Source organism: Echinops telfairi, unplaced genomic scaffold (genome assembly GCF_000313985.2).
Source record: "Echinops telfairi isolate 266 unplaced genomic scaffold, ASM31398v2 ScPeMD7_6;HRSCAF=24_1, whole genome shotgun sequence".
In the NCBI taxonomy this organism is placed as follows: Eukaryota; Metazoa; Chordata; class Mammalia; order Afrosoricida; family Tenrecidae; genus Echinops; species Echinops telfairi.
The window spans coordinates 8,608,256-8,627,687 of NW_022103903.1; positions in this window are offsets into that span (position 1 = coordinate 8,608,256).

The following is a 19,432-nucleotide window of genomic DNA, read 5'->3' on the forward strand; positions in this document are numbered from 1 at the left end:
TGTGAAGGAGACTTGAACACTCTTTTAGGGCTTGTCTTCATGCAGGTAGATCTGTGAGGCTTCCCTAAGCCGCCACCACACAAAGATCAGTCTGATGGTCCTCCCCTGGCAGCTGCTGTTGTGGGGTGGCGTCAAGTCAGTTCTGACTCTTGGTGACCCCAGGTACAATGACACAAAGTATGGCCTGGTCATGCACCACGCTCACAAGTGTTCTTCTGGTTCATTCCACTCTACAGCCTTGGTGTCAATCCATTCTGTCCAGGGCCTTCCTCTTTTGTGCTGCCCCTCGACTTCACCTCCCACGGTGTCCTTTTCCAGGGACTGGTCTCTGGATAAGATGTCCAAACTCTGTGAGATGAAGTCCTGCCATCCTCACTTCTCAGGAACCTTCTGGCTGCACTTCCTCTGGGAGAGATTTTCTGGATCTTTTGGCAGTCCATCGTACTTTTAAGTTTCTTCCCAAGCACCGCAATGCAAATCCATCCATTCTTCTGTGTTTCTTATTCAATGTCCAATTTTTGCATGCATAGGAGGTGATTGAAAATTCCATAGATTTGGGTCAGGCCCACCTTAATCCTGAAAAGAACACCCTTTTACTCCAACAGTTTAAAGATATCTTATGCAGCATATTTACACAATGTTGTTTAATCTTTTGACTGCTGCTTCCCACAGGACTGATTGTGGATCTAAGCTAGACAAAATCCTTGACAAGTTCAGCTTTCTACTGCTTATCAAGATGTGACCTATTGGTACTTTATTGGTACCGATAAGGCACCTTAGATGACAAATACGAGTGGGAATTTAATGCTGGCAAAGATATCTGTTTTGAGTTTGGGGTAATAATTCTGGAGATGATAATTAAGGTATGAAATATGTTATTGGCTATGATTTCAGTAAGTATTCTGAAATTTAAGAGAATGTTTGAACAAGATATCTATTTGGTTTAAAATACTGGGTGATCTGTACCATTATAGCCTTTACCTCATCCCTTCTCTATCATACTTAAATTCTTCATCCAATTAAGTGTCATTTAATTGGCCAAACTAAGGAGTTCATCAAACCTGAGCTCAGAGTTCTAATATCTACTGAGGCTCCTAAGGACCAGCTTCATAAGTTAAAGTCTGTTATAAGTTAAGCCATGATACTCCACCACAGCCTTAAATATGAACATGCTGTTGGCTTAATGTGTTGCATTATAAATTTCAGCTTCTAGTCTTGGCATATTTGCTTTTAAAATGTTTTTATTTCCCTCTCTCCTTTCTTTCTGTCCTCTTCTACCACCCTTTCTTTCTTACTTTAATTGAAAATGAGTAATAGATAAGGCTATTTTTCTCTGGCAGAGTTAAGCATTATGTACACTTCTGTTTTTATCTACTATTTTTATGCCTAGCATCACAGAATACCTAAAAGTATAGTGAGGAAAAGTCATAAAATATGATTTCAGGAATCAGTTTAGTAATAACATAGCTTATATATGAAGGGAGGAATAATTAGAGATCTAAGCATTTCTAACCACACTAAATTCATATTGAAGCACTTTACGTTCTTAGCCTTGAGGTGTCTTTTTCTCCATAAATTATGTTGTTTGAAGAGAAAGAATGGAATGGAATTAGTATACAGCAGAATTGTATCTATTACCTTAAATCTTTTGTATTTTTATTGCTGTTGAGAATATTCATAGCAAATATGCTAAGAGAATATGCTGTTTTTATTGGACTTGAGACTATGCATAGCAAATCATACATCAATTCCACCATTTCTACATGTATAATTGATTATCTTGTTGGCGTTGTGCAACTTGTATCACCCCTCTTTGGCGAGCTGTTCCTCCCTCATTGGTGAGAGCTCACGGCTTCCTTAGGTTTCTGTCTAATCTTTTGACTTGCTGTTGTCAAATTGATTTTATACAGATAGTTCTTAAAACAGCATCATGCTCATCACTTGTTTTGTTTTTTTCACTAGTTCAGTTAAATTGTTGCATAGTTTTAAAAAGATTTCAGAAGGTAATTTTGGTTTTAAATAGAAAAGTCTCTCAAGGGAATAGTTTAAGATAATCATCCAGCTTGTGTCAGTTAAAATGCCTGGAAGGTAGGCATGGATGAGGAGTGAGCACTTGGCATAGTTCTGCGACTCTAGGTGTCTTTGACCTTCCAAACAGAACTTCAGAATCCAATTTGGAAGACTCAGAGAGACAAGAATATATAAAAATGGTAAAGGATGCCATCTATTATTTGACAATGATTACTGGAAATCCAAGACTATTTGCTTGTCAGAGTTGTGTGGAGAAGGTCTCTTCATGCCTTGATGCATATTTTAATATGATCATTGTTAAACATGAAAATTCACTAGAAGATAGACCATCGAGCTTTTAGATAATAAACTAAGAGATAGTCATTTGTCACTAAGATCAATGTGCGAATGGCATGGGGCTTCACCAGGATCAAGGAAAACCCAACGCAACATCAGCCCAAGGTAGAATTTTATGAGGAGGGGGTCAGACGTGTCTCTGCCTCCAGACTTACCTATCAATTCAGATGCCAGCCATCCCTTCCAAGGACCTAGTTTAAAAACATCACTGAACTAGCCATATCGGAATCACAGGTGATACTCGTCTTTTATGGTGCTTATCAGGGAAGACCACAGGTTACAACTGAGGACCATAAGTTCTCAGGATACAGGTTTTCCAGACAGACTTATCTCTTTTTAGATTGCACAAAGGCACACTTCTCTCTGGTCCTCAGTTTCTCAGCCACATCGCAGTGCCTTGGCCCCTGCCCGACTCAAGCAAGGTGATACAAAGCTCTCTTAGCCCTGCAGTAAATGCTCCCCCAGTGGTGCCATTACAGAGTGACTGGATCTCGTGGTTGGCTCTAGCTCCATGTGTAAGGGAATCTAGATCCCCCCAGTGAAGTGACTGAGTGCACCACACTGCAGACTGAGCCTCTGCCTGCAGGCACTCGGCTGTACTCACTCTGGGAGCCAGGAAGCCCACGTCTCTGTCTGCAGTTCTGGCTCTTGGTTCTGTTCCTGTATCATTCCTCAGATGTGGTAGCTGTCTCCTGGATTAGGTGATTCAGTATACAGGAAACCAAGTCTCCAAAGGGATCAGAGGATCCAACGGACACACTTTGCTCTTGGATATTTCCCCTGGATGGTAGAAAGAGGGCTCATTTCATACCTAGCAGGATTAAAAACTATGTATTAACAAATACTCACAGGCGAATTGTACAATGCTGTCAATATGTTCACCCACCATCTCTTTTGGATATCTATTAGTAAACGAGGAGTCACACACAATCTGCATAGTCCCACCCAATTGTTTGGTTCAAAGAATTGGACTAGAAGAGCCTTGTTAAGTAATGCATTGCACCACAATTAGCAACTGAACTATTAAAGTATAACATCAATGAAATAATACAATAAAGAAACTGAAAAATGAATCAAATCAAATATATCAAGCAAAAAGCAAGGAGATAACTTTAATGCTGAGTTTAAAAAAATCACTAAGGATAATCTGTTGATAGTTTTCTTTGAACCTAAATTCCAAAGAAAAATAAAAAGATCTATCAAAATCATGATAGCAAAATTTTAGAAGAAAAAAAATCCAAGCTTTACTATTAGTCAGATAACCTTACTTTACAATTAATTTTGCAAACTTTTATAAAACTTTACCTTGAAGATGCTGCCTGAAACTGCTATTAATGAGGCAGTAATAATCATGAATCCCTCCTAGAAAAGATGATTCATTAGTCAGCGCAGGACAGTCAAGCAAGTTTCAGTTTGTGAAATTGTGATAGAAGCCGAATGTGACAAAGATAGAAGAAACTTTGTTACAGGGTACAATTTAAATATAGTTTTGAGGAAATAGCTGTGAAAGACATTTTCTCTGAAATTAGAACGAATCAGCTGTCTCACTTTCTTAAGCACAGGGTCTCATCATACTGCTTTCCCTTGTTGAATTTAAATGACTCTGACATTCGTTTTTCCACCTTGGCATATTTCTCAAGGAGGAATTGTCTTAGGTTTATTCATAATCCTTAAATATATTTTAAATGGTGAGCTCTCATTGAAAAAACACAATATTGATTGTTCATGGTTCAATTTCTTGGCATATATATATTTTTCCCCTGCAAACTACCATTAACCATAAAAGTGGAATTGTGCATTTAAATTTTATTGTGCTTGTTTAATGTAGCATGTATACTTTCTGGGCTCAACGTGGGCTGCTTCACAAAATCGTACAAAGCTGGCTTATGTTTTTTTTCCCCCCCCAGCAGGGGATGGCACATTGTCTGCATTATTCAACTTGTTGGAACATCCTAGAAAATGTTTCTTTCTTTATAAAGTTGTAGCAATAAGTAGAAATTAATTATTTGTCATAACACAAAGAATTTTACATTATAGTATCAATTTTGTTTTACACTAACATCCTGATTTACAAATATGAGTGAAAGATTGACTTTAAATATTCAGAGATGATTAGCTGCCAGCTCTAATCAAATTGAGAAGTAATTACCAAATCAAAACTTGAATAACTCTTTGCTTGATTTGCTAAAATTATAGTTTATGCCGTTTAAATAATGGGGGAGGGGTGTCATCTGGGCTGTAGATACACTAGCATCTACCCGTGGCAGGCAACCCGTGGCTTTATCTGCGTTCTAAACCAGACAATCTTTTATTATTTTGTCTGTATTTTTGTGAGTCCAGTTTTCTTCATATTAGTATTTTACTGTCTTTCCTGTGAGAGAATATTTGTACTATTGTATAGCTTTGTTAAATTATATTTGTTTCAGTTTTTAAATTCTGCATTTGCAGAATTCTTTAGGTTGACTACAAATTTTATTTTATTTCGTTTTTTTACATGTGCCATTATAATAAAACAGTTGCAAGATGAATCAGTTGCTGGGTATGGTTATGGAAGTCATATATTGTAAGCCTCGGTCAATGGACTGATAGGATTCAAACAAAGGAAAACAATATCCTGTTAGTCAGGGTCACTATACAAAGTAGGGTTCTTGGAATATTTCAAGATAGGAAAACTGGTGCTGTCTAGTGTCGAACACTATCAAGCCATCTACTGGTGTAATTGATGCATTGAACATTCTTGAGTGAAGTCTCAATACAAGGCCATTGTAGTCACAGATATCAAACTTTAAATGAAATAAAACATGGCAAGCCCTAGCCAAATTTATAATATATCCACATAAGTGCTTGTCCGTCCTTTTCCTACGTAGATAAATCTGTAACAACGAAGTCTCTAGAATTGCCTAAGCAACAGTCCTTTATGTTCTTTGTACCATTTGGTGGTCCAGAGGTTCATTCCTTTGTAGGTTTTCAATATTTATTTACTGAAGAAAATCTTCCTCTGGTGCCCCAGGAACACAGGCATAATTAGATTCTCTTGTTATTCTCTTTGGGAGAGGCATAATAATCTTCAGTATTACAAGATTTAGTAGAGCTTTTTAAAATATAAGCTATAAACAAATCCACTATTTGTCAACTAGAAAGTATATTGTGGGGCATCATTTGTATAATTATATTTAAAATCTAATTGGTAGAAAATTTAAGTTATACCTCATTTCTATCAGACATTTACATATTTACCTTTTTCCTTGGTGATTTATTTTTAGGCTCTTTCCAATAAATGACTACTACTAATAAAAATCACTTCTAGAATTAAGACAAAACTGTTCATTTGTTGTTTGAACAGCTACAGCCTGAATTTAAATACATACATTTGTTTGATATAAAGTAATAAACTTACAGAAAAAAACTACCTACCAAATACATTTTCAGGAAAAATTATATTTTAAGTATATTAGGATTTTTAGCCAAATATATTTGGATTTTGACTATAAACAGGCCTCTAGTAGTTTCTCCATTTGTGCTTTGATACCAAGCAAATAGTAAGTCTTCTCCTATGGTTCTAGCTAGTAAGAATATCAGTCCTAAAAGTACATTTACTTAGAGAATAAAATATTGTTTGAAAAAAAAACATTTAAAAACAGCTTTCCTTTTGTTAATATTCACTTTTTAGAGAAATTCTTAAATGTAATAAATTAATCAAAATTTAATTAGACTTTTTAAAAAGTGAAAACTAATAAAATAGTTAATAGATTACAAGGATGACTCTGCTGATACTGGAAATACTTGTGGCCTCTTCTTCATTGTAACATAGGGGACATCACAGTATGACTGACAGACCAGCTTTGGGGAAGAGACTACAAACCTAATTAGTATATTGGTGCGAGTAGTTACTGAATTTGATCATCAGACACATCTCTGTAGGACTGGGGTTCGTAAAAGATATCTCAAGTTTCCAACACGTCAATTTTTGGAAAAGAGATTTCTTCAGGTGTAAAAGAATAAGTTATAGATCACACAGATTGTCTTCAATTATATTTTATTTCCCAATCCCAACTTGAGGAAGTTGCTTTTCAATTTAGTTCCCCTCTCTCAACCTCATATAATTATGATAAGAACTCATTAATGTATTGGGTAGATTTAAAAGAAAGCGATTCTTCTCCCAAATGGATCCTTATTTTAACAGGAAATACTGTAACAATATGTCTCTTAAAGTTCCCCAAATTTGGGCCGTGTGATACGTGGAGACCTACACTAATGTGTGTGTGTGTGTGTGTGTGTGTGTGTATCCACTGAGTCCATTCTAGTTCTCAGTGAAACATCATATAAGGGGATGATTTGTAATGTGAGTTTTTCTGGTTGCCTCTAAAACCACAGCATAGAACTCTCTCTTTGTACTTGAAGACTAGGCCAGACTTAAAGGTGATGGAATAGTCTATTCTTATATATTATTTGCCAATGTTTGATAGATATCTATCTAATCTATTTTGTTACTATTTAAGAGATAACAATAGAGAAGTAAACCATGGTTATAGAATTCATATATCCCTGGGTATGGTAGTACATTAAACATATGCGAGTTATCTGTTGACTTATAAGATGTAATCTGTTTATTATGCATACATTTTTATTTATGGGAATCAAATACTTTTAATTTAGGTCATTTATTTTGACATTACTTGGACTTCATTAATTAGACTTTGGTCATGTTTTTGATATGATAATTAATTAATTAGATCAAGGTTCGCAAATATAAAAGAAGTTCAATTCTCTGTTCTGCACGTATTGCAGACAAAGATAATGCATCAGTCTTATACTCGCTCTTGATAAAATTGGTATAATTCTTAATAAATAATTCACATAAGCATTGCTTATAAATTGGCTTTATCAAAGACAATCAGGCTTTTTTAAACCTTTCAATATCAAGATTATCTCAAATTATATTTTTTAGCTCATAAAATGTTATTGTTCCTAAAATGATGACTCAAAGATGCCTAGAAGTGTGTTGAATATCTGAACTTTGCAATTAGTTTTGAAAAATACTAATGTAAAATAGTCTTACCACATATCTAGTGAAACCAACAAATTATCCAACACATATATGTGTGTGTATGTGTATGCATGTGTATATGTGTGTATGTGTGTGTGATAAATGGGAATTTTTTTCAGTAAAATACATTTTTATGAATTTAAATATTAGATGGAAAATTACAACATGAATATTTTAGGATTTTAGTGCTTTTAAAATGTCATTTATTTATAATGTATTTTAAAGTCTCATGTAGTACATGATAAAAAGAACAAAAAATTGAGATTCGGTTTTATCATATTCTTGTGTTAAAATTGCTAATTATCTTTAAATATTTCTGATTCTCAGCTTTCAAAAAATGTTAATGAAAGCATCAAACAGTCATACATATCTGCATTGGATTTTTCTGGAGTTGACCAAATGAAAAGAATGGAATTGATCTGCTCTCAGTTCTTAGTGTGGTGGTTCTATCCCAAGAGGACTGTCTGTTCTGTGTGTGATTCAATCTGCTTTTATCTTTTTCATAATGCCCTGTACATGTTTATCCTTTAATTTTTCCAAATTTCTATTAATGTCATTTATTTATCTCTTTAGTGAACAATAGAAATAATTCAAATTCTGCACATCAAGGACTAATTCCTCAAGCCTCTCCTCTGAACTTGAATACACGCTTGTGTTCATGTTTCTAGAGTGTAATTTAGGTAATTGACAGAAGCAAAGCCAGTTCACCGAGTTAATTAAAATTTTCCATCTCTTCACTTTCAATTAGTTTCTTTGATTTGACACATTTTTTTCCTATTTAATGTCTCACCGTTATCAGTAGGTTGTACACAGGTTATGCTACCCTGTCAAATAAATACTGTTTATTAAAATAATCTTTATGTAGACACTATTTTGATGTTTTAATTGTCTTCTTGTCTTAGCACAGCTGAACATTGTAATTAGTATTTAGTTCATTTATAGAACAATTTTCACTTGTTCTTGAAGTTTACTTGTTTATTTATATTTTCTCCTTCCCTAAGAACCAGAAATGATCTAAGGGAATACAAAGGGAATATTGTATAGCATTATGATATCTGTAATTAGAATGTGATGAATTATATATTCATGTAAGACTGTACATATTACTATTGGATCATAGCTGACTTGTGGAGACCCTGTGGGCAGGATAGAATTGCTCATGTGGGTTTCTGAAGCTACCAACCTTGACATGGGGAAGAAAGTCTCCTTTTCATCTGAGGGATGGCCAGGTGGGTATGATCTGCTGACCTTAAGATTAGCAGCCTCGGGGAGGAGATGAGCCAGTCAGGGTGCGGTGTAACTATGATGAGAAATACAACTGTCCTCTAGTTCCTAAATGTTTCCTTCCCGCTCCCACTACCATGACTCAAATTCGATCTTGCAAGTCTGGCTAGACCAGAGGAGGTACACTGGTACAGATAGGAACTGAAAATACAGGGAATGCAGGACGGATGAGCCCTATAGGACCAGTATTGTGAGTGGCAAACCAGGGAGGGTAAGGGAGAATGGGTAGGAAAGAGGGAACCGATTACATGGAACTGTGTGTGACCTCCTCCCTGGGGGACAGACAACCGAAAAGTGGATGAAGGGAGACGTCGGACAGGGCAAGATATGACAAAATACCCATTTATAAACTATCAAGAGCTCATGCGGGAGGGGGGAGCAGGGAGGGAGGGGAAAAATGAGGACCTAATGTCGGGGGTTTAAATGGAGAGAAAATGTTTTGAGAAACGATGTACAAATGTGCTTTACACAATTGATGTGTGTATGGATTGGGATAACAGTTGTATGAGCCCCGAATAAAATGTTAAAAAAAAAAAAAAAAAAAAGATTAGCAGCCCGACTTATAATCGCTGGACCAACAGGGTTCCTTTGTAAGACCATAGAGTCTACAAATGAATGATATATTAAGATATAAGAAACCTGATCCTCAACACTATTTTTAAAGATTATTTATTAATGGAGAAAGATAACTATATTGACTTTTACTTAAACTGAAGGAAAAGTTTACAGATATGTTGTTAAGCATATTTTTGTAGATTAATGATATATTCACTCTGATAATAAATCTTACCATTAATGCTTTCTTCTAGTACAAAAATTTTATCAGGATGGCTTAGGTTTTGCTGGTGCTTCTCAATATTTCTGCATACATACAAAGTTTGCAGCTTAGTTATATATTCATATAATCATATAGATTATACAATGAGGCATAAGCATCACAAGAAAATTACTATACTTTCTTTTGGCATGATTTTTGATGTTTTGTATTTTGTAAATTATTAATATTCATGGAAATGAATCTGTCAAGAATGATAGTGTCGGCTTTGATAATTTTCATTAAAAAAATCAGACAGATTTCATGTCTTATAAAAAGAAGGAAACAAACTTTATGTTTTTTCTTATTCGACTTGTCCACTCTTCAGTAAGTGTGGAAGAATTATTTGTACCTTATATCATTCTGTACATTTTCTATGGAAAATGAAATCCTTTTAAATAAAATCTGCATATTTCACAGGACAAAACAATTTAGACAAAAGACACATTACAAATAATGTTATTTGAATAAAAAATACTTCACTAACACCTAAGAGAAGTCATTAGCTGCTTCTTTTAAAAAATGACTATTGCAAAAGTAATCTCTTTTCTAATGAGAACATTTCAGTTTCTTAAGAGTTTTTTTTCCATTTTATAGAAGAGTATATAATTTTATGTGCTCATTGGATAGTGTAATTGTTTTTTAGTTGCTTTAAAAGAATAACTGTCAGTTATTTCATAAAATAGAATAAAAGCAAGTAGCTACAAAATATATCTGAAATGCACATTATCTGAACTTTTATTCCTTGTGTCCAAGGAAGCAGATTTTGAAAATTCTGAAGAAAATGTGTTCTGAAAACAAGCAAACTTTAGTTTTTAGTGTGTCCCCGAACTCATTCTGCTCTGGGAATCATTGGCTCAAGTAATCGCTAATTACACAAAATCAGTAGAAACTAGAGAAAACGAAGTTACACTGAGGACGTAGATTTCATGGGGCTAAAGGAAAACCTTGACATTGAACAGCTCCCATTGCAGGCTTTAGAATACGAGTTAGGCTAGGTGGTTTAGAGGAGAGATGTGCAACCTTTGAGACAGAAGAGCCACTCTTGTGCCCCACAACATTTAAAAAATTATTCAAGAATCTTAAATATATATATTTTAAAACAAATACAATCACCAATATTCAAATCATATTCTTTAAACATTTCTCAATTTTACTTCAAAGTCACATGTATGTACCTAAAGAGCCACATAAGGCTCTCGAGAACTACAGTTAGTCCATGTGTGGTCTAGAGAAACAAATCCAATTATATATAAACTTTATATCAGGAAGTATGCGCATTCAAGGAGATGTCCCAGCTCGGTTGAATTCAAGTCCCCAATTCTGATGCCAGTGCCCAAGTCCCTCTTCAGGCTCAAGTAGCAGCAGGTGAATCGGGAAGTAGGAAGATCCCAGGAGCAGAATGGATTCAAGTTCAGTGTCAGCATAGCTGGGCACCAACTGTTCTCAGCGTAGATGGCACACATAGGGCCACTCCTAGGTCAGATACAGAGTCCTGGAGAAGTCCTAGCAGGAAGGTGGGGGGAATGGCAAGGAAAGAGGCAATTCTCAGAATCCCTCACTATCATACAAACCGTCACACCCCCAAGGAGAGGGCGTCAAGCTGCTACTTGATTGACTAGTTTGACTCCACCCCTGGCCAAGAGGGTCCAGTTGACATAAAATTGCCCAAACGCCACAGAATCGCTCTCAGATGTTAAGGACTTCATCATTCCACACTCGTTAGTTCTGCCCTGGGTGTGACTTACCATTTTCTATCTCCTAATATTAAGGATTGTGGTATGTGCCCTCCAGTTGCTTCCTGTGTACATACAGAAAAGCTAAACAATGCCCAGAGGAGCTCCATCCTCACAACTATTATGTTTGAGCCCCTTGTTGCAGCCACTGTGCCAATCCATCTCTTTGAATGTTTTCTTCTTTTTCACTGTCCTTCTATTTTACCAAGTGTCACGTCCTCTTCCAAGGGCTGACTCTCCTGATAACATCTCCAAAGTACTTGAGACAAAATCTCGCTCTCCTTGATCCTAGGGAGACTTCTTCCAGGACAGATTTGTTTTGCCTTTTGCAATCCACAGTACTTTCAGTAATCTTCGCCAGAACCAACATCCTTATGCATAAATCTTCTTCAGTCTTCTGAAGTAAGTGAAAGTACTATGACTTGCATCTGGCTCATATTAGTCTCTAAACGAAGATGTTTGCTCATCTATAGTAAAGAGATGTGTAACACATGTACCCAGTGCAATGTGTCAGGTGATCTCTTGATCGCTACTTCCATAAGCAATTATTGTGAATTCAAGTAAGGGACATCTTTAACAACTTCAATCATACCTGCATTGATGTCCAGTTGTGAGGATTTGGAGCTTCTTGACATTGAGTTGTAGTCCGTATTGAAGGCTGCATCGTTGATCTTTATTAGCAAGTCTTTCAAGTTCTCCTGACTTTCAGCAACTGCTATTTTGTCGCCTGCATGTGGAAGGTTATTAATAAGCCTTCCTCCAATCATGCTGCATTGTTCTTCTACATGTAGCCTCAGCCTTCTGATGATTTGCTCAGCATTCTGATTGAATGAACACAGTAATAGGATACAAACCTGAGAACAATTAAAAACCCGTTTTTAAACTATGCAATATCCGCTTGTTCTGTTGGAACGATTGCCTGGTGGTCCATGTATAGGTGCTGTATGAGCACAATGCAGTGTTCTGAGATTCCCATTCTTCTCAATGACCCCCAGAGTTTATTATGTATCCTTATTATGGAGTGCCTTTGCATAGCCAGTAAAACACAAGCAAATATTTTCCTGATATTCTCTGCTTTTCTACGGGATCCATTTACTGTCAACAATGAGATCCAATGTTCTTTGTCCTTTGCAAGGTCAATTCTTTATAAGAATGAGCAAATACATTGTAGTTATTGAAATAAATTCCTTTTTCTACACTTCTTTCTACTATATTCTGAGAATTTTCCTATGTCCTTTGAGAAAATTCATCAAGAGTACCCCTTTGATTCTCAAAAAAACAGGCATCAAAATTGTATTTGTGTGTGTTTTATTTATTTATTTTCAAAAGCATTTTATTGTGAGTTATCATTCCATAGTTCAATCACAACCAGCAGTATTGGTATCATTCCATATTTCTATCACAACCAGCAGTATTGGATGATTGCTACCACAATCAGTTTCAAAACAATTTTAGCTGACCTCTTTACCTTGAATTTAACTGTTCTGGCAGATTCCTTGGAAGTAATTTTTAAGGTAATTTTATTGGGGGTTCTTAGAACAATCCATACATCAATTGCATTAAGCATATTTATACATATGTTACCATCATTATTTTCTAAGCATTTACTTTCTATTTGGGCCTTTGAGCAATCACTTCCCCCTTCCTCCCCTCCTCTTCCCACTTCTCCCTACCTCCCTGGTATTGCTACTCCCATTTCTGTTCTTGGATTCCATGTGTCAGTGAGCTCTTATCTCTTATCTGTACCTTTGTACATGCTCCAGTCTAGCCCACATTGAAAGACAGGACTGGGATCATGATAGTGGTTGGTGAGGAAGTCTCAAGAAACCAGAGGAATATTGTATTTCATTAGTGCTATACTGCGTCTGGTTGACTCATCCCTTCCTTGTGACTCTTCAGTGACAGGGATGTCCCATTGTCTTTAGATGGGTTTGGGGGTCTCTGCTCTGACCCCTCTCATTCTCAACAATATGGTTTTGTTTAGTTTGGGTCCTTTGATACCTGTTATTAGATCTCATTGACACTTCATGATATCACAGGTTGGTGTGCTTCTGGATGTAATTCTTTTGATTGTACCATTTTGGAAGACACCTTAATAAAACTGAAAAAGGCGTATGAACTTGTTTGTACTCATCCACAGATATCAGAGACATGTTTAAACATATTGAGTTTGATTAAACCTGTGCATGTGAGAACAGGACTCCAATAGCAATACTTTTTTACTTACCATCACATATCTTCATTTTGCCTGTTTCAGATCCAAATGAATATATTTGGGAGTGACACATCAAGGCTGAATTTCATAGTTAAAACAATTTTTCATATAAAGCGAGAAATAATTTATTGTAGCACATTTGCATGACTAAATTAGTAAAATTATCTCGTACAAATTTTACTATGACACAAGGATGTAAATATTTAGTTTAATTGAACAATTTAAAAAGCAAATAATGGACAAATTATAAAAAGAGAAAGAGAATTTTCAGCTGATATAGGAGTGCTTTGGTTAATTTTTAGTTTATTGATGCCTTAGGTCACTTCACAAGAGCTGTGACAAAGAAGCAAGCATGTTCAAAATTAAATTCGTTTGGGGGATTTGTACATTAATAACAGATTTTTTGTGTTTGTTTCTTCAGTTTTTTAATATATATATTCAGACTTTTAATATTTTATAAAATTTTAACTTAAAAAAATTAACGAGGATCTCTGGAAATGCAGTAGATTCCACATTGTGCTGCTACCCACAAGGTGTGAAGTTCAAACCTACCAATCATTTGTTGGGAGAAAGATGAGCCATTCTGCTCACGTAAAGATTTACAGCATCAGACTCCCAAACGAGTAGTTTTGCTTTGTCCCGTAGGATCATCATGAGTTAGAATTGATTCAATGGCAGTGGGTTTGGGCTTTGTGTTTTTATGTTTTGACTGTCTTCTAACCACAGTTAGTTAGCAGGAAGGAATTCAGCAAAGTAAAAGTTTAATCAAAATAATTCTTAAGAGGAAACCAAAGACTGTTCCCAGAGACTGAAAATGAATGTCAAGAAAAAAGTAATTTCTCCTTGTAACCAAAGTATTGAAAGATATAATTTGGAATTAATTATTCTTACTTAGAGAGTTATGTAAATATCTACTCTATCATACTCAAGCTCCAAGGGAAAATCAATGAATATTATATCTATGACAGGTCTCTCAAAAATCACTGATATTATTCTTTTTAAAAATTTGATCATACTCATGATTTGTATTACACAATCCTAACAACTAGTTATAATATATATCTATATCTATATATATCTTTCATTTACTCAATTAAAGAACTATCTTGAGATTCAGAAGGTGTACCAAGTACCTATTTTATAACTTTAGCATGTTTTTTTAATAAATTTTCAAAGTTATATTAGTGGATAGAGTCGTGGAATTTCTAGAAGCAGTGGTCAGCCTTTGATACTGGATTAGGTATCTATTGGCAGCATAACAAATTATTCACAATTCAGTGATTTAAACAACATATATTAATTATATCCCAATTTTTTTGAGTTAGAAATCAATTTTCAACTTAATCCTTTCAACATATTTCTACAGTGAAAATTAAGCTTTGGGTAAGCTACAGTTAGCCAAGCTTGGCAGAAGAATGATCACTTCTAAGCTTACCCTTGGTGGTTGTTGACAAAAGAGAGTCCCTTATTGATGGCTGGACTGATAATCTGAGGTTTTCTGCTGTCCACAAAATGCCATAGCATATTCATGGATGGCCAAAGAGACCACTCTCTGGAACTGAATGAATGAGGGAGAAAAGTGGTAGATAACCTGAATCAAAGAAAGATGTTGAGAGATCAAGTAATGGTAGTTCTCAAATGTCAATGCAAAAACAAACACACAAGCCAAAAACAAAACAAAAACCTCTGGGCTCTTTTAAAATGGAAAATTAAATTTGGAGCACCTGGATGGAATAAGACTGAACGCCTTAAAAAAAAACATGCTATTGTTGATGGAGAAAGGACTACTGGTAGCAAAGAATGAGGAAATTAAAGTTGGCTTGAGCATGAGATGGGATACAGGCAGCAGTGATAGGAGTGCTTCTGTGGCTGACATGTTGAAAATCTACTATTTTAGTGGTCAAGGCTAAACATAACGAGGCCAATAGCAAGAATGATGTGTTTGCAGTCTGACTTTCTCAGCCTATACACAGGGGAGATACTCAAAATTCATAGTCAACGAATTCATACTGAGTCATAGTGATTATATAGAACAGGGTTGTTTTCTGAAACTATAGCCCTTTATCAGTGTAGATAGCCTGCCTCATCTTACTCTCTTGGAGTAGCTGGTGGTTTCAAAGCTTGATTGACAGCCCCTACCCCAGAAGCCCTACTAGGGGGAAGAGAAGCACAATTCAACTCCATATCAGCAAAAATCCCATTCCTATGAGACAGAGGTCAGACACGCCTCCCCTCTCCCTCCTCCAACTTTTCTTTAACCTGTTCTGACCCAACTGCCCTCCATTAGCACTCTGCTTCTCTGCTGGGTTGGATCATCAGTAGCAGTAGCCACACAGAACTCTGACAGTACTTACAGTTACAGGGTTTATTAGAATAGCAAAGTGATTGCAAATCAGATCAGAAATGATCAGCATATAACAGTTCTATAGCCAGGACTGCCTTTTCTCAGCGAATCACTTGCCCATGGCTTGCTCTTGTTCTCAGCATCCCAGTCAAGCAACCCTTTGACTTTTGGCTTTTACCCTCTTCAAGCACGTGTTTAAAAAACTCCTTTAGTGCTGATGAACTCCTGAAGGGGTTACGTCCGCACTGTGCAAGTTGTCTTCCTGCTTGAAGATGCTCACCTTTCTGTGTTCTGGCACCAGGAGTTAGGTATACTCTCTCCTGTCCCCATGCCCCTGCCATCTCCTCTGCTGCCATCACTTCATGCAGGAATCTTGGGATCTCATGGCCCTTTTCTACTCAGGATTCTCCTTTTGTGTTTGTTTGTTTGAGATGAACTTGTTTATCACTAAAGACTCCAGATATATTTCAATTTTACTATCCCTCCTCTTTTTTTTGTTTTAAGCCACTTAAACCATTATTTATTTAACAAAGAAGGAAGCTGGAGGGATTTTTTAAAAAGAACCATACTGGATTTATTTCTACAGCCCATCTGAAGAAATGAAATCAATTATAATATCCTATGAAATCCTCCCTATTTTTTTTTAATCCCCTGCTCCCGCCACAGTCCCTGACCTTATTCTAGTCATCAGAGTCTTCGGTTTTCCTTAGAACAAGGGTGACACTCAGTTTCCTTTATAGGATTGGCTGAGCTTGCTAAACATAATGTTGTCTTTTTCTTATGGCGTTTAAGAGTTGTCACTGTTTATTCTTGATAGTAGTAAGATACACCAGTTCCTGTTTCTGAGGTGGTCCATTTCATACATGGTATTATGGAAAGACTATACTACGCTAGCAAGATCACATCCCCGTGTTAGAATTTCCCACGCTCCATTTGGGTTGTCTTTTCATTTGGTGGGAGGTATAAAGACTATGGCTAGAAGAATGCTATTTAAATAGTTCACTGAACGGTATGGATAGATAAGTCATTTAACTATGAAGGTAAAGTATAGAACTCTTACCTATAACTAGCTTATAGTTACTTGGACAAAATTAGTGATATTAGAGGGGGTAAGAAGTGCACTTATTGTAGGCAAATTTTGGAAGTGAGATTTCAAATAGATTAGTTAATGAATTGATTTCTGTATCTGAGTTAAAAATAAGAATGAGAATGATCTCAAGGTTTTTAGTCTAAGCAACTAAACCGAAGTGATTGCTGTGTTTGAAGAGAGCAGACGGTGGGAATAGAAGGTGTGGAAGAAGAACGGTCACAATGGATTTTTGTTTGGTCACTTTGACATTTTATGTTTGTGATACTTATTATATCCAAGTGGCATTAGAGAATATATAACTGTACAATTCAGGAAACAAATCTTTACTGGAGACATACATTTGGAAATTATCAGCATACAGATAGTTTATAAATTTTTGAGAGTAGATGGTACCTCCTAAAGAGTGATTTCAGAGATATTGGGTTTAAATACTAGAGTATCACAACTTTAGAAGATTTATCAGCAAATAAAACTCAAATAGGTCAATCACTCAATCAATCAGGACGAAAAGCAAGAGTTTCAAGTCCGAGGACTCGAGTGAAGAAAATATTTCAAATACAGGTAGGGATACATTATGTTAAAGGTTGTTAGTTATTCAAGTAAGGATAGGACTGAGAATCAATGTTTTGTATTTAGCAACCTGTTCACCATTGGTACATTTGACATAAACAGTGCGGTGAATGTGTGAGAGCAAACACCTGATTAGAATTAGTTTTAGGGAATGGAAATAGACATATTAAAATTGGTAAGAAGAGACAATTATTTGAAGATGCCACTGAAAAGAAAAGTGGATCAAAGAAGGACTTCCTTAAATAGGGAAAATACTACTTGGTTATACGCTAATAGGACAGGATCCTATTAGCAGGGGAAGCGAAGGGAGACAAGTGTTTGAGTGATTATCCTATGTATGAGGTGATGGGAACGAGGACACCTTGGAAAGGATGACTCTGTAGTTTACATATTCTGACATTTTAACAGAGTAAAGGCAATAGTTTGATAGTACAGTGGGCAGACCTGTTGATAAGAGCATAAGGATTTTGTTGATTTTGTTTCTTTTCTTTTGTAAAACTAAGCACCATGTTATTAGTGGTTTCTGTTGGTTGCCATGGAGTCCATGTGTCATCCATGTGTGCAGAGTAAATTCATTTCATAGGATTCTCAAGGCTGCATCCTTTGGAGAGCAAATTGCCTGGGCTATCTTCTGTAACACCTGTGGATGGGCTAGAACTGCCAACTTTTCAATTTGTAGTCAAGTACTTGCGTGTTTGTGGCACCATGACAAGTGATGAAGGTTTGGAGACCAAGGAGAAGGACCAAAGTGTCCCCAGGCTGTGGTAAAACAAATATACTAGAGCAATTTAAGAATGCTTAGTAGAAATCAATGTGCACTTGCAATGAATGGTCATGAATTTAAAGTGAGACTAACAGCCGGTGGTTGTTCATATTCCTGATATTTTGTGTCACTTCCTTGAAATACCATATAATGCTTTTAGAATAATTTTTCATGTGCACAGCCCAAACCTCATTGTAACATCAAGGATCATGTATTTAATAATGCTTATATTCTCTACCTCATTGACCATAATGTTTTAAACTTAATTGCTAATTGATTGAGTGATGAATTTAGTGATAAATGAGAGGCAGACATAGAATATAAAGTTTCAAAACACCTTAGACATCATTGAATCCATTCATTCATTTTGACATTTAAAAAAAAAAAGAACTAAGCAGTTTAGTGAACTGGCCTAAAAACACAGTTGATGAGTCATGGCTAGGGATCATAAGATGATGAGAAGTTTCTTATGATTTACTTTAGAATTATCTCATTTCATAGAACTGCCTTATGGCTCCTTTTGGCTGAAATGCATATGTTCCACGTATACTAATGGAAATTATGGACCCACATTGGTAATTGCCTAATCTAGTGATCATCATTGTCTACCTCTCAATAATCGTCACCTTCTAATACAGTCTCTCATTGCTTTCGTGGCCACTGCATGTCCAGCACTGTGCTCAGCTCTTTATATGAACAAGACCATGCAGTTCCCACATCGCCCATGAACTCTGCCATGTCAGTGTTCTTTTCAAATTAATGAATTTGAAGAAGATGCAATATAAGTATCTTATATGACGCAATACAGCTATTCACGAGGTCACGACTTCAAACCCAGAACTGTGCTCTTTGAGTGTTGTCACTTTCAAGCGTCACACTGCAGCCGAGTCACCAGGAAAGCTTGTTTTCTGGCTCGATTCACTTCACTTCTGACTTAACAGATCTAGAATATGGTTCAATAATATGTATTCCTACCAATTTCCAACATGATACTGTTACCGTGTGTCCAGAGATGCCAGTGCATTAGTCTATTCAACTTTTACAGAGAGAGATTCTTACTGCTTAAAAATCCCTCTACCTATGCCAGTCCTCCTTAGTTTGGAACACTAATATTCTGAGAATTTCTCAAACATCTCTCTCTGAAGTGTATGAGTTAACAAGCAAAATACACCTGTTTTTAATGACTAAAGGTTTAACCTCAA